This window comes from Puma concolor, chromosome C1, assembly GCF_028749965.1.
Source record: "Puma concolor isolate L17-30 chromosome C1, mPumCon1.1.hap2, whole genome shotgun sequence".
Taxonomy (NCBI): Eukaryota; Metazoa; Chordata; class Mammalia; order Carnivora; family Felidae; genus Puma; species Puma concolor.
The window spans coordinates 110,491,579-110,507,981 of record NC_141674.1 but is presented as its reverse complement, the minus strand read 5'-3'; positions in this window follow the sequence as shown (position 1 = coordinate 110,507,981).

Here is a 16,403-nt window from a genome sequence, read left to right as displayed (position 1 = left end):
ATTTGTATAAGACCAAATGGTAGCCCCTACTGTTCTATCATAGCAATGTTCACTGTACACATTCTTAATTTGGCTCTGCAGTAATTTGTTTCCAAAAATTATCACAGCAGTTTCCCTTATTTCCTATGACACCCTGGCACAGTATCTCTCCTAATGACTCTGGGCTGAGCCATATAACTTGCTTTGTTGAAGGGTCAATACTAAATGGGTCACAAACAGAAATCTGGAAAGTGTCCTCACAGGGCCTTGATTTATCTTGATACTGTTGGGAAAATGTGTGCAGTACCATATGAGCTTGGGCTAGCCTAATGAATGATGAAGACGCATGGAGGAGCTGTTGCCACTGCTTTAAATGACATACACATGAGAGAAGCCATCCTAGATCATTTAGCTCTAGCCCAGACAGCTTAGACCAGAAGATCATGAGTAACCACAAAGCTGACCACAAAATCATGAATAACAATGCTTGTTGTTTTAAATTACTGTTTTGAGGTGGTATGTTATGCTGTAAAAGCTAACACCATTTTACATATGTATTTGTTCAAGGTGTTGTCTTTTATTGGAGTCAGTTTGTGATTTTGCCCCAACTTACCAAAAACCTTCAGAAATAACATTAACCTTCCATCCTATAGACAGATAATAAGGGATTTAATATATAAACTCCCATTGTTTTGTATACAACCATCAAAGGATTCTTATGACTCTGTCATTGGGTTCTGCCATTATAAATTGCAAAAATCACCTCCAAAAGAAAATGGGGATTTCTCACTCACACTTTCAAGTGAGTTTTCTTCTTTGGAGGTTATAAATAGCCAGAAATGTCCCACTAGAAATGATTAGATGCTTGCCCTCACCATGATAATTCTGCTTCTATTGATTTTGCTGTAGAGAGATTTTGGTCACAGCCCATGTTGCCCATAAAACCTTTATGTCATCATTAATGCTGTAGCATCTTAGAACTCAACTTTATTTAGTGTATTTTATGTACTGAGTAAAGGTGTGGGCTGCCTGAGCCTCCTAAGGCAGTGCAGGGAGTAAGGCTTACGTCCTTCAGGTTTACGTCCCTTCACTGATTTTCCCCTCTCCTAATTCTCTGACACCACACCTACACCTACTCTTCACTCCACTCTCTTATTCCTTCATTCTTTTATCTCTATCTTTTGCATACTTGTATTGCTGGATTTCTCCATATTGCACCTGATTGTGAGTCTCCTGGGGACAAGTGCTGTGTGGAGTTGTGATGTTCACCTCTGCCCTTCTCTTGGTGCAGAGTAAAAATTGAGTGATTTGAAGGTTGAATTCAATTCTACTTATTCATTTAATAAATGTTTATTGAGGTTATACTATATGATAGACACTGGGTAAGTGGTCTGTATAGAATAGTGAATAAGGTAGATATGGTACCATATAGTCATAAAAATAAATGTCTAATTATAAAGCGTGATGGTTTTTATTGATAAGAAGGTATGAATAGGATAAGAAGGAGACCTGATTTATGTTGAAAGCTTGGGAAAAGACTTTATGGGGAAGTGGATTTTAGATGATAATGAAAGCACATGACAGTCTATGAATGGTGTCCCCTGAAGTAATGTAACCCAGTCACCTTGAGGCATAACATGAAGGACTTTCCACAAAGAAGGAAAAATATGTTCGACCATCCATAGATAGAAAAGTTCTGGGTTTGAAAAAAGCTGTGTGCCAGGTGCATAGTGAAGTCCACCTCCTTCCAATAACCATTTACTTCAAGCACTTGTTATGATGTAAAACACAATGCTAGGTGAAGATTCTTAGAGAGATGTACTGTTGGATATATGTGCTTGGAGGATAAATAATAGCATAGGGATGAAGATGTAGCTGAGTAGTATTTGGCATATAAATGATAACTGAAGCAGTGGTGGGAGACAAAATCAACTGGTCAGAATCCATGACTAACATGAGAAGGTCTGGGGCAGAACCCTCAGAAGAACCAACATGTGACGATTTGCAGAGGGAGAGGAACTCAAGGGGAAGGAGGAAAAGTGGTAGAAGAATGATGAACAGAGCTTGGGGAAGAGTGTGCATGCAGAGGGAGGAAGAGGTCAAATAGACCATGCCAGTGGGACTCCCCTGAAAAGTTGTTTTTTCTGCCCCCACGACACATAGCTCGTGGCCCATTTGACCACCTGCAGTTACCTTCTTGAGTATCTGTCCTTCCAGGTCCTATGATTGGGGCTGTATTTGTATACTTCTGATACCATGTTCTCATCCAAGGGTCTGCAGAATGCTAAACATTCTTTAATTTCTGATTCAGGAGTCACTTACTTCCATGGGCTGTCCTTGACTCCAAACACTTTCCCACACCCCACTAATTCCCAGCCTGGGTTCAATATCTCCCCTGAGCTCTCCAAATGCCCAGTATATCTCTGTTATTGTCTAAACTTTTATGTATGTCTTATTGTTGGTTTCCCCTAAACAGACTCTGGGTCAAAGCTTTAAGTGCAAGCAGTTTATTTGGGAAGTGTGAGGATACTAGGTTCAGAAATGTAGATACTGGCACCTGTAAATTGTTGAATTCACTAAAAGGTCAGAGGCACGTGGGTGGGTCACTGAGAACATCTGCTTCAACTTACACACATAGCATCTATCTATCATCTATCTATCTATCTATCTATATCATCTATCTATCTATCTATCTATCTATGATCTATCTATCAATCACCTATCATTTTTAGCTAGCTATAATCTATATGTCTATTTATCTATATATCTATCTAATCTACCTGTTTATGGGTCTGATTTTCTTGGACCTAGCCCAATGCCTAGCACAAGGAAAGAGCACAAAAAGAACAATGAACAAATGAATGAGTTTATGGGTGAAATAAGGCATGACCAGCCAATATTATTAATTTCACATATTTTTCTCTATGACGGACTGGGGGTTGTGGGGCTTTTAAAAGAACAAAAGGTAAGACAATAATCTTGCTCCAAGTAACTTCTCCCATTTGGATTAAGAAAAGAAGAAGCATTTAGTACTCATCTTTGTGGTTAATGTGGATATTGAAATATTGATTTTAAAAGGTTTATTATAGTTATACAATAAAGAGTCAAATTGTTCCTATAAATATTTATTCAGAAAAGAGTAGGTCCTCTCCCTATTATGTCCCCAATTTCCCTTTCTCCAGAGAGGCAACTCTTTTGCATTTTTTTAGCTTTTGCTAAAAAATACCAGTTCATGGTATATATATGTCTCTAGATAAAATGCTTTTATTTCTGCCTCAGTTTCTCAGTTTCAAGCACTGTGCATTGAATTTTCCTCATATTATTAGATGAAGACATCTCTTTCACCAGCTCCCTTCTCACCCCACGCTCTCAAGTTCATATTATTGTAATTACACAAGTGCCATTTCCAGCCAAGCTGTGAATTACACACATGATTGCTTTTGCTTTCCTGCATACTCTTTTCTCATTTTTTTCTCATAATATATATATTTTCTGTCTATCTCCATTTTCTATGCAATTGTCAAAATTTGACCTCAAATTCCCTTGAAATGTTAAGACATTTCATTTATTTATCAGTCTCCTCTTCATGAAGCCTCCACAGAGCCCTCTGGTCTGCTCCAGTCTGTCTTAGCTGCCCTCTGGCCTGGCACACAGAAGCTGTTTCTGTAGTCTTCTGTCCCCGTAACACGTGGCGTTCCTTTTCTACCCTGGTGCCTTCTACTCTTTCCTGCATCCGTATATTCCTCTTTCTTGGTTTACTCTCTTACTGTGTGGAGATTTCTTCCAGTAGCTCCTGCAGAAACAGTGCTTTGAGATTGATTTGGAAACTGTCTACATGACATTTTATTCTACTTCTTCCACCTTTCTATGTGAGTTTTAGTTTGCTAGGTGTAGACTTGCTTTGGGATTTAAAAGGCATCCATTTATTGTCTTCTATTAGAAGGGAGGCTATCGAACACTCAGAATACATTCTATTTCCTGATTTTCTGTGTTTAACCTTGGTTTTTTTTTTTCTGCCTAGAATCTTATAGAATCTCTTCTTCATCCTCAGTGTTCTGAAATTTCATGATTATGCACTTTGTATCTGTTTTTATCCACTCTTTGGGTCTTTTAAATATGGACATTTGTTTTCTTCAGTCTGAACAACCTTGAATTATTTCTTTGATAATTTCCTCATTTACATTTTCTCCATTATCTTTTCCTACAGTTCTTATTTTGCGTATTTTTTAAAAGTTTATTTATTTTTGAGATAGAAAGTGTGAGCAGGGGAGGGGCAGAGAGAGACGGAGACAGAGAATCCAAAGCAGGCTCTGCGCTGACAGCAGAGAGCCTGATGCAGGGCTCAAACTCACAAACTGTGAGATCATGACCTGAACATAAGTCAGAAGCTTAACCCACTGAGCCACCCAGGTGCCCTTATTTTGTGTATTTTGTGTACTGGCTGTGCTAGGCTAGTTCTCTAAATATCATATATTTTTCTTACTTTCCATTCTCTTTTGCTTCCTTTCTTGGGAGATATTTTCAGCTTTATATTCTGAATCTTCTATTGTATTTTTATTTCTGCTATCTTATTTTTAGCTTCTAAGAGCTGTTTAAAATTTCTTTTTCTATGTTTATTTAGTTTTGAGAGAAAGGCAGAGTGTGAGTAGAGGAGGGGCAGAGAGAGGGAGACACAGAATCCGAAGTAGGTTCCAGGCTCTTAGCTGTCAGCGCAAAGCCGGATGCAGGGCTTGAACCCATGAACCCTGAGGTCATGACCTGAGCTGAAGTCAGAGGCTTAACAGACTGAGCCACCCAGGTGCCCCTCTAGAAGCTGTTTTATCTTCTCTGCATATTTCTCTTTTATAGCATATACATTGTTTTCTCTAAATACAGTATTTCCTCTCATATTGCTGAGAATATTTATGATAGTTTGGTTGTGGTGTTGTTTTCTTATATATTTTCTATTTCCTTTGATATATTTCAAAATAAATCTTTCTTAGTTTTGGTCTTCAATTTTCGTGTGAATCACATTCTTTAAGAATCTGGTGATATTTGGTTTTCTGACTATATTGAAAGCAAGGCATTGAGAGGCTGATCGAAGGCTCTGCAACATGTATGAGGTTCTTCATCTGTGAAATTCACTGTGAAATGTATGTTGGGACATTTCCTTGGAGAATCCTCCAATGTCAGTATCTTTGTCTTTCCTCTTGATCTGATCAGCTTCTCTAGAGAAATATATTCCAGTCTTTACCCTGGAGTGTAGACTCCTGGCTGCCAGAATTCTGGGAACTGTGGGAACAAAGGATTGGTGTGAGGGTGGGATCTTAGTATTCTTTATGGACTAATTATTTTATCCATTTCAAAGAAGGAAAGCAAGAAATGAGTGTGAACTAATTTAGCAAATCCAAGAAAGCTGGCTCTTAAACCAGAAGTGGGAAAAGATAAGGTAATGAGTCAGGATAAACAAGCAAACCACTGAAAAGCTCAGAATTTTATGTCACCATGTACCTGTGATGTGTTGGAGTAGAGGTGAAACAGGAGGGCTGGCAGACACAGCAGATTCAAGCAGCAGCCTCTCAGGCTCCCTCCACACCCTGGCAGAGGGCATCTCTTCTAGAAAAGGAAAATTAAGAAGCAAAGTCTGTTCCCCTGTTGGTCAAGAATGCCCCTGATTCTAATGCCATGACCTCTTTCCGTGGCCTCACTCAGCACCTTGCTCCTTCCCCATAGATGCCACGGACACTGTTGTGGCAGACTGTAAGCTCCCTGAGGTTAGCCCCATGTCCACATCCCCAGTGACAGCATGGAGCCTAATACTGGGTGGACTTCTAGAGACTGGTACTTTTTTCGTAATATATGACTTCCTGATATTGAAAACTTACTGATGTCTAAATGCCTCCCCCATGTGTTCTTTCCCCATCCTCTTACCCTTTTCTTAGAATCTGAAAATTCTGGCACGTGTCCATTATAAAGAGTACTGGGTACAGGCACAGCAGAGTTTACTGTGACAAATAGAAAAATAAAATAGAAGGTTTGCCATGTTTCTTAACATGGAAAAATGAGAATGTGTTTCCTCAGTTTTGGAGGAGAGGTCATGAGGGTCAATCCACAGATGGACATTCAACACATTTGGATTATCCCAGGAGGATAAGTCATGATTAGAATATTGGTATCTTTGCCATGATTTCTAACATTATTCTATTATTCTAAATAATAGGTGCTGATGATCTTCATTGGCCAACATGTACTGTAATAACAAAAGCAATGTGGCATATTTATTTCATCTTTTATATTTATAATATTTAACTTTTAAGTTTTCTTAAAATGAATGACATCAATATGAACCTTATTAAGTAAACAATTGCCTAATAATTATAATCCTTTTGCAAGATACACTAAAAGGTATTTTTGCCTTTTCTAAGACTTAGACTTAGACTTTTAAGATGATACATTAACAACTCAAAGCCCATGGAGAAGAATATTAAAAATGCAGTTGTATTTTATAGAAAATCCTTTCTGTCCTAATATTTCACTACACAAAGCTCACATATTTTTCTTTAGGAAAATTTATGTTTTATTATAGAAGTAATGGATGTAGCACATATCCAAAACCCGAAAAGTATAAAGAAAACAGTAAAAGATATTCATTATTTCATCTCTCATGGGTAACCACTAGTAGCAATTTGATTTTTTGAAGTTTTTTCTCAAATTTGTATGTTGTATTTTTCACACATAGAATGACTCTATAAAAACAATGTTATGCCCTGCTTTATTTTTTTAATCAACAGTATACCAGTTTTTCACATTTGAAAAATGTTAAGCATGATTTGTATCATTGTTTATTTAACAATTCCTCATGTTGGATGTTTAGGTCACTCACAGGTTGTTGCTCTTACAAATGATGTTGCCAGGGGCATCCACATACATCAATCTTTGGCTGTATCTCTGATTTATTCCTAAGTATAGATTCCTGGAGGTGGAATTACATTTCAAAGGTGAGAAGAGTTGACTTAAAGATACCTTGTGCCAGTTTCTCCTGCCCTGTATAGTACCAGCAGAAAGTCAGCTGTAAAACACTTGCATCTGGGTGCTGGGGACAAACTCCCTCTCACCCAGGAGAGTCCACATCAGAGTCAGGATATTTGCAAAAGCTGGAATGTTACCAAACTAGCCTTTGAAGGGTTAATTTAAAACATTTTCTATTAAAACACCTTGTATTCCAGGTTCCACCATGTATTTTCCCCCTTCCTTGCCAAATAAACTAGCTTCATGGTATGCATAGCCTGGGCAGGTGGGACTATGAAATAACCTAAGGGATAGACAAGGATCTTCTCAAAAAGATCCCTCCCTCTGTCCCTCCTCCAGTCCTCCATCCATTTATCCATCCAACATCCTAGGGATGGACATCACAGTGGATACTGGGAATGGTGAAAACAAAGTTCCAGTCCTCATAATCTCTTTCTCTATATGGAAAGACAGTCATCTAATTATTTGCTTTTTTTTCTACTATATGAATAGACCATGAATTTTTATTGCCCTGTGTTCATATAATCCTCTTCCACTGAATAACTGGGGCCACAAATGAGCACCCAAGCTTGACACACTTACTCCACATCTTCATGCCAACCAAAAAAGGATGATATTCTATTAACACATCTGTTTCGTAGAGGGGGAAACTGAAGCTCAGCATGTGTCTTTGCCCACCACAAAAGTCTCTTCCTCCCTGCTGTCTTTCTGTTGCATCTGTTGGTCACCACAGCAGGGACATCCCATAAAGTTCAATATTCTCTATATTCATTCAGCTTCTTACGATCAAATTAGTGGCAGCTTCTGAGGTACATGCCCTAGAGACATGAGGGCTGCACATGGGGGCACAGATGCTGGTGCTTATTTCTGAGGCAGTGGGCCTGGGGGGGTGGGCTGCAGCTGGGTGAGGTGCATTCCATCTGGGGAACAAGAATGTGAGAGTTTCCTGTGGGTCAAGTTGGGGCTGTAGAAGGATGCCAGACTTCAGAGATCTTGAAAGTGCCTTCCCTAACCCCACCCCAAGCTGCTACCCAGGTGAAAAGCCTGAAAGGCTGGATTTCAGATGCAGAAGCTGAGGGGGTATTGTCAAAAAAAGGGCAGGGAATGAAGGAACTGCAGTTTGGAGATCCTAGGAAGCAATCTCCAGAGCCTGCTATGGGCCACATAGATGCAGTTGCAACAACTCCTGTGAAAGACGCCTTTGTCCTTGTCTCACAACTCAGGGTGAAGCAAAAGGCCAGACCTGAGCATAGGGCCATGCCACAGTTACACTGCTCTCTCTGCTAGGAATACTACTTGAAAGTATATAAGACTGAGGAATTACACTTTTCTTTCTCCACTGAATAGCTGAGGAATGTGAAGCTCAGCAAGATCAAGAAACTTGCTTGAGTTGGAGAGCCTAGATGGCTCAGTCGGTTAAGCGTCCGACTTCAGCTCAGGTCATGATCTCATGGTTCCTGAGTTCGAGCCCCACGTTGGGCTCTGTGCTGACAGATCAGAGCCTGGAGCCTGCTTCAGATTCTGTGTCTCCCTCTCTCTGCCCATCCTCTGCTCATGCTGTGTCTCTCTCTCTCTAAAAAACAAACAAACATTTAAAAAAAAAAAAGGAAGAAAGAAACTTGCCTGAATCTCAAATTCCTAGTTAGTCGTATGCTTGAGATATTGATCCTACACATTATATCATTTATTAGGAGAAAAAGTAGTATTTATTCTGTATTTATTCAATCAATTATTAATTTATTTAAAAATATTCATTAAGCACCAACTCTCTGTCAGGCATGGTCTTGTCCTGGCAATATGCCAATGCATATGACTAGCACTCAAACTCTGTCCCCAAAGACGTCCAGAGCTAGATGAACACACCTTTGTGTTAATGTAGAGCATTAACTGGCATTCTCTGAGTTAATAAATAGTACACATTTTTAATAAGGTTTAATATTTTTACAAAATTATGTGTGTTTCAGTTCTAAGAAAATCACTATATAATAATGAAGAAATGCTCACACTCAACCTTTAGTTGTTACTATTTCACTCTGGTTTTATTTCCAACCTTAAATATTAGGTTGAGCCATATAAAATTGCAAGCTAGATAGGTCAAATGGTTAAATAGCAGCAATCTCTAACGGTTAAACCTCAGTAGACCTAACCCTGCAACATTCCTGGAGTGTGAGTGTCTCCTTCCAGGACTGAACAGAAATGCTAGGTGCATGGCTCTGCATTACACCCAGAGCTGTGAGTGTGGAGTCCCTCAAAGTTTGGGGGACTCATCTCAGCCATTACAGACAGAGGATGTCCCTCCTTTCCATACACTTTTGCAGAATGAAAGGAAGCACTGGGAATTTGCTAAAAGTCTTATCTTCCATCGCTTTCGTTAAAAGAGAAGATTAATAATCACCCCCAACCCCCACATAAACACCCAATATTTAACCTTCACTGATTCCTCTGAGAGTTTTCTCCACAGTTTGCCTATCCTATCCATCAGTGTCTTTGTTTATTTGCTTGTTTTTTTTTTTTTTTTCAATAGCTCAAGCTGGTCTTTTTTACCAATTTAAAAAGAATAACATTTACAAGATGAACCCAGCTTAGCTGAGTCCTTGGAAATGACTTTACAGTTTCCCTGACCTGTTTCTGATTCAGCTCAGCATCAGTTAAGATTCAGGCTTATCAGAGCATAGCTAAAGCACATTTACATGAAACACTACAGAGGGTTCACAATAGGCATGTCAAATGGCTTCTCCCCATGAGCCTGCAGGGTCAGATTACTCTGGTAGGACATAGTCCCTGGAGTAAACCCTATAGATGTGACTAACTCATGGGTTCACAGAGTCAACAACGTTTAAAACATGTGCATTTGGTACATGTTGCAGTCCACAATGTGTGGACTCACCTGCAGCAAGATTAAAATTATGTAACCCATTCGTTGTGCACTTTTTCCTCCTGAAAAAGAGAAGGAAAGGGAACTAACTGGAAATGGGGAGGACAGGGTGATGAGTGCCCAGGGCAGGAGGACTGGGTGGGCCTGCATGGAAGAGGTAAAGGAGCTGAGTGTCAGGAACTTCCCCAACACATTAATGTTTTAGTTGGAAGTTATGGTAACCACAGCCTGTGAGAGTGTTACATGTATGCCAGAGACTGTGAGGTCAAAGACAGAGGCAGGTGTAATTAGTGTTTCCCTCTATGGGAATTCCCAGGAAGGACTGTGCTTGAGACATGGGCATTCCAAGACTCACCCATGCCCAGCAGAGTCCGAATCAATTCACTCCTACTCCTCACTTCTCCAGGTCCCCTGCCCTTCCTGGCCTGCCCACTGTTTTATGCCAGGTCCTTACAGCCTACCACTGAGTCTTAACTCCAGAATGTACTGACCTCCAGGAAATTATCTCTGAATAACTCCCGCCAGCCACACCTCCCTGTGTTCTCATGGAGACAGATAGTAAATGAGCACATGTGTAATATGCCATGTCAGCAAGTGTCACCAAGAGGAGTGAGGGTGGAGAGTGACTGGAGGGTTTTTAATTTAGAAGGGGAATTTGGAGGGAAGCCCTTCTGATGATGGGGTATTGGGCAGAGCCTGCATGAAATGAGGGAGTGGCCATTGGAAGGAGGCCAAGCAGAGCAAGAGCAAGTGCAAGCCCTACAGGAGGGGAAGTCTTGGCAAACTCTAGGGATGTAGGAAAAAGGGGAGCAGAGATTGAGATGAGGGGAAATCACGTGCTGAGCCAGAGCCAGATGGCCTGGAAGTAGTTTGTGGCCACTAATTAGGAATTTCTCTGAATAAGATGGGTAGATTTAAACAGAGGAATTGATATAATTTGATTTAATTTCTGAAAAAGATCTCCCTGGCTCCCATGTCGGAATAGTGTGATGGGCCAGTGGGACAAGCAGAGAAGTAGGTTAAGCGGCCCCTGCATGAGTGAGGCAGGAGACAAAGGTGGCCAGACCAGGCAATGTGGTGCAGGTGGGAAGATTCCCTGAGGGCCAGAGGATTTCCAACAGAGTGTGTGAGCCAAGGGGGTGGGGGGAATGAAGAATATCTTTGAGGATGATGGTGATGGAAGCAGGTGATGGTTGGAGGAGGTCAGAGGTTCCAGACCCAGGCACACTGAATCTGGAATGCCTATCAGTCAGATGGAGACAAGGTTGACTGGAAGATTGGATATGTTGGTCTGGAGTTATGAGTGGGACTTAGCCAAGGAGTGAGGGAGAGGTGAGAGAAGGAGGCTGAGGACAAAGCCAAGGCAATCAACATTCACAGGTTGGGAAGACACGGGGATCCACAAGAAAATGGAGGTAGGAAAATAATCTCTCATCTAGACCTGCCTGTTCTCCACCTTAGCAGTTGGTGGCTAGATTTTGGGGCTCAACACAGCACTGAGCACCTGTTATGGGTCAGGTCTGTATCCATGTTGGGGAATGTGCTTCTGTCTTTGGGGAGCTCCCATAAATGAAGAAGTTCAGAGGAGCAGACACACAAGGAAACAGGTGGGTCATTCTATTGATGTGGGTTCTGGGTTAGATGAGACCAAGCACCAGTGAGTGCAGAGGTGGTGAGGAGGCTGTCAGGAAGGTGCTGTGAACAAGCACTCATTAGGTCCACAGTGGGTGTCATTGGAAGTCATGGAGGACTGGGGGGATGTTCCAGAAGGGACAGTATGTGACATTCTACATGTCTGTGATTGTGCAAGGGATTCTCCAACTCACTGTGCCGCAGGCCCTGGCATCTCTGTCTGTATGCGGCATGCTCTTTTCTTGCTAAGATGCAAATGCCAAATCACCATGTTCACTCATTCACTCAGTGTTTATTAAACCCTTACTTTGTACCAGACCTGGGAAATACTTGTGGAATCGACAGATGTTCTTTTGGTCTTTCAGGAGCTGGTTGGTGGGGAATGTGAGTAATAAACAAGTAAACAAGGTAGCTGTAAGTTCTATGAAGCAAAAGAACATAGAGGTATGGAGAGGGGCTGTGTGGAGTTGGTGGTCATGTAAAATGTCAGGGTGGCATTTGAGTTTGAATGTCCATGTGCATCTGTAGGGAGGAGATGGGCAAGCCCAGAGTAATCCAAGGAACATGAAGCAGGCACAAGTGAAGGACAGTGGTACAGACTGAGTCATAGTACCCAGGAGGAACAGAGCAGGCTGGACTTTGATAAAACATCAAGTTTTATTCAAAGTGAGAGGTAAGGTCATTGATCAAAGTATTGAGCTAGAGAAGATGTAATCTGGTTGAACTTTTAGAGAGCAGACCCCATCCGCTGGGTAAAGAGCACCTTACAGAGGAGCGGTGTGTGTAGCAAGGTTCTCTGTGGTGGGTGAGAGGTGGTCATTGCATTCGGGATGGTGAGAAACAGTTGGGCCCAGGCCATGCTTTACAGCCTACAGCCTTGCTAAGCAGTTTCATGTGGAACATGAGGGAAACAGCATGATAAACAAAGAAGTTTAGGTTTTTGAAGTGAGCATTTGGGTGATAGTCCACAGACGAGGCAAAGACCCTCCGATGCACTCCTCACTCATGTATCACAACTCTCAACATTAGATGCTGCCAAGAGGTCATTCAGCCTGTCCCTCCCTAAGGACGTGGTCTCCTGGACCACGCTGCTCAGATGTTTCCAGTGACAGGGGTTAGGATAGCCCTCCAGGACTCTGCTCAGCCTGTTTGTCCTGGCAGCCTGCTTTCCAAATGACAAGAAGTCAGGGGGAGTGGATGTCTAGTCATGCTGCCAAATGAATTCATGAGAGTGAGGCCCTTCCAGGAACTGTTCCAAATTCTCATTTCTTTACTTTTTGTACTGCTAATTCTGCCATAGATGCCAGAAGAAGGGCTAGCATACATTATGGAGTCTTCTTTGTAGCACCTCATTCTCATTGTGTCTGAGAAGGTGACCGAGCATATGGTGCTGCATGCCAGCAGAGGTGCGTATTTTTTCTCTGAATTAAAGCATTTTTCAGACAATGTCAGATCAAACACCCAAGTATGTCTCAGAGGTCTACTATGTATTCGGTGCTGAGCCAAATTTAAAATGTTGCTCTTGCCTTATTAGTTGTGTAATCTTGCCCAAGTTACCAAATCTCTTTGAGTCTTTGTTTCCCCGTGTGTCAAAGACTACTTACCTGAGAAGGATTATGACTATCTCATAAGGTGGTTGTTGCACCCCATAATTTTATTTTTTGGGGTAAATGAAGACATTCACTGATGTGGCAAATGTATCACAAAGCATGTAGTAAATACCAAATCACTGTTAGCTCTTCTCTCCTCTATGTGGCTCCCTGTACTCTGGGGTGTGTGAGGCTGCATGTGCTTGTGTCAAGTGGCTGCAGACTGCTATGCTTCTGTGACCATACCTTGCCCTTTGGGGAAGGTCTTTGGATTTTCTCTCTTTCCTAATCTGGGCTAGAATATGGTGGTCCCACATGGTGTCTATGGAGTGTTCTCTAGGCATTGACCCTATTTCTACTCAATGCTTCCAATCCATCTTCAGCCAGTGAATTAATAACACAGAAATAGCCTTATTCCCTTTGTTAGAAATGGTGCCAAATAAGACCAATGATACACAAAACATTGGTAAAATGATGTAAGAGTACCTTTCTTAGAGAGTAGAGGAGGTTAAAAAGTGAATAGCCCAGTACCTGGCACATAATAAGGTCTCATTTTGGTGAGAGAGAGAGAGAGAGAGAGAGAGAGAGAGAGAGAGATTTAAATATTTGGGTTCACTTTGTTTTTTGAGGTAGGGTAAGAGTATGTCAATAACTTCTACTTATTGGGCAACTGGACTGGGCATTTTGCTCACTTCACTAAAAACCCATGAAATGCTCTTTAGCAGATGAGGAAGCAGAGATTCAATTCAGTAAAATCAATTTCTTCACCCAAATACTCAGAGCTAGAGGTAGAGCTAGGATTGACCCTCACTGTGGCCCCAGAGCCCCTTCCATTTTTTTTCTTTCTAGCCATCTATGTTTGTTGATCAAGAAAGGCAGATATGATGGGGTCCAGCTCTGAGAGTCAGCACTGAGACATGAGAGGAAGTGCTCTGCATGGAGGAGGAGAGCTGGTTTGAGGAAGAAACACAGGTTGGAATGGGGCTAGACTTTTTGAGCAGGGCCACTGGGCCAGCCAGGGGGACTGTATACACAGACAAGGAGCAAGATTCTACAGGGAGCCTGAGTGTAAATGTAGCTGGGCATTCACTGCAGGCAGTTGGGTGACCTCAAAAAGAAATTAGTTAAGTTAGGATTCTTCTGAGGGTTTGTCAACATCCTTCTCTGCTAACTTGTCAGAGAAGAATATAGAAGGGGCAAATATGGGAGAAAGAAACAGAGACTTCCAGATTGAATGAGTTAGATTTGAAATATCTGTGAGGCATCCGGATGGATATGGCCAGTGTCAATGGGGGATGGGGTTTGAAGCTCCAGAGAAGGGCTGTGATATGGTCACTGGGGGTGTCAGCTATGAAGTGGGTGAGAACATGGACCCTGGAGCCTGTAGCCTGACTCACATGTTCATCAGCACATGCCCTGAATAAGGTTCCCAAGTTGTTGGGGTAAAGTGGGGGCCATGATCTTGTGGGAGGTAAATGAGTTTGTTCTCATGAAGCCTGGCACGTGTAGTGTGGAGTTAAGAGAGGGAAGATATGACTATGGGTTAAAACTGAGCTCTCAGGATATAATGTCATATAAGTAATCTCCATATTTGGTACATCTTATCTCTTCAGATATAATTAAACATAACATCTATTCCAAACATGTTTTTGATCAGAACTTTCTGATTTAGACCCAATTTCAATGTTTTGGGTGTATATAGACATTGAATCATGTTCATATCCATGATGAGGGAGAATGAGTCAGCTGAGTGGGTTGTAGGGTCTGTCTGGAAATCATTTCCTTTTTCATGGTCAGGTGATCACAAAATTTATAATCCCAGAGAAGACACATTTGAGAGTGAAAGAGGAGAGGGCACTATTGTTAATGACACAGGAGAGAGGGGGCTCTCTGGGCACCCTTGGACACATGGCTAATCATTATGGGAAGGGATGCCACCCTGGGGGGGAGTGTGCTGTCCCATGGCCCTGGGAAGCTTTGAGAAGCCTCCTAGAGTTATGGAGCTTGTCAGGAATTTAGCTGAGGCCTGTCAGAGGTTCCAGCCTCATCTCATACCCTCTCCCCTAATGTTCTCTTCTCTCACTCACCCAGTTCCATTCCGTGGCCTTAGATCACCCCAGCGTTTCCATTGTCAAGCCTTGGTACTGTCCTTCTCCCTGCAGCACCTTCTACCAGCAGGGTTTCTTTGCTCCTCCTTGTCTTTCTGACTTCAGTTCAAATATACCCTCTTCATACTTAAACACGCACCATCCAAAGAAGGTGTAATGACCATCCCCTCCCCACTTACAATTTCCTGCATGGGTCTCATTACAATAATTAGTGACTTGTCTCTCTGTTCCACTTAAGTGTTAGATCCACAAAGACAGTGACTGGGCCTGCCTCGTTCTCACCTAGAACGATGTTGGAATACAGTATCCACTCAAGGAACATAAATTAGAGGGGTAAATAAAGTAGGCAGGGCTCTGAGTGGAGCCTGTGGGTATCACCTACTTTGAAGGCTCATTGAATCTATTCTATATACTGTATTATTGATTTAGGGATTTCATTTCTGTCCATCTGAGATCAATGATCAATTAAAGAAATGTGTGAGCTTCGCCTCAAAATCGTCCACCAGGTGCCACCAGAAGCTTTCGGTTGCCCTCCCCAATCCTGTTCCCAGCTAACTGCTTAGCCTCATCACTTCCAACCAGCCTTTCCTGATGCCCCATTGCACCAGGGCTCCTCTTTGTCCCTCCCTTACTCATCACATTTGCCCACTTCAGAGTGGGTTTGTCTCTCTTAGCAGCCTGAGCATTCATTGAGGTTGGGGCGTTGTGTGGCTTAGAGGAAGTCTCAGCTTGCTCAGTGCGTGTGTGAAGGAGGGAGAGGGCTGCACATGTACACTGGTAGCCAGGGACACTGGAAAGGCGCTTGTAGAGGAAGATCTTAAATTCATGGGTGCATGCATTTAGGGTTCTATTATTTGCAGATGCCAGATGCTAATGGCAGAAGAAATTTATTCTGAAAAAAAAGGCGGTTAACATTCTGCAAACATTTTCTATCTCAGACATGCACAGAGTAATTTTGATGAAATGTGTTGGTTTACGGAACCTTTGGTATTATGCACATTCACTGAAATGCATCTGGACTTGACTCTGCCTTGGAGGACTGTTGTGAAGGAATGTAATCAAATCACTTGTGAACTCAATATTGCTTTCCTATGGATTATTTGGATGTGGCTCTAATAAAAATGCTTGCTTTTTTTTCCCTCTCCAGCAAATCATTGCTGTGTGCAGCCATGAAATGTTGTCGCACTCCTACTTTATTGCAGATTTAAATTA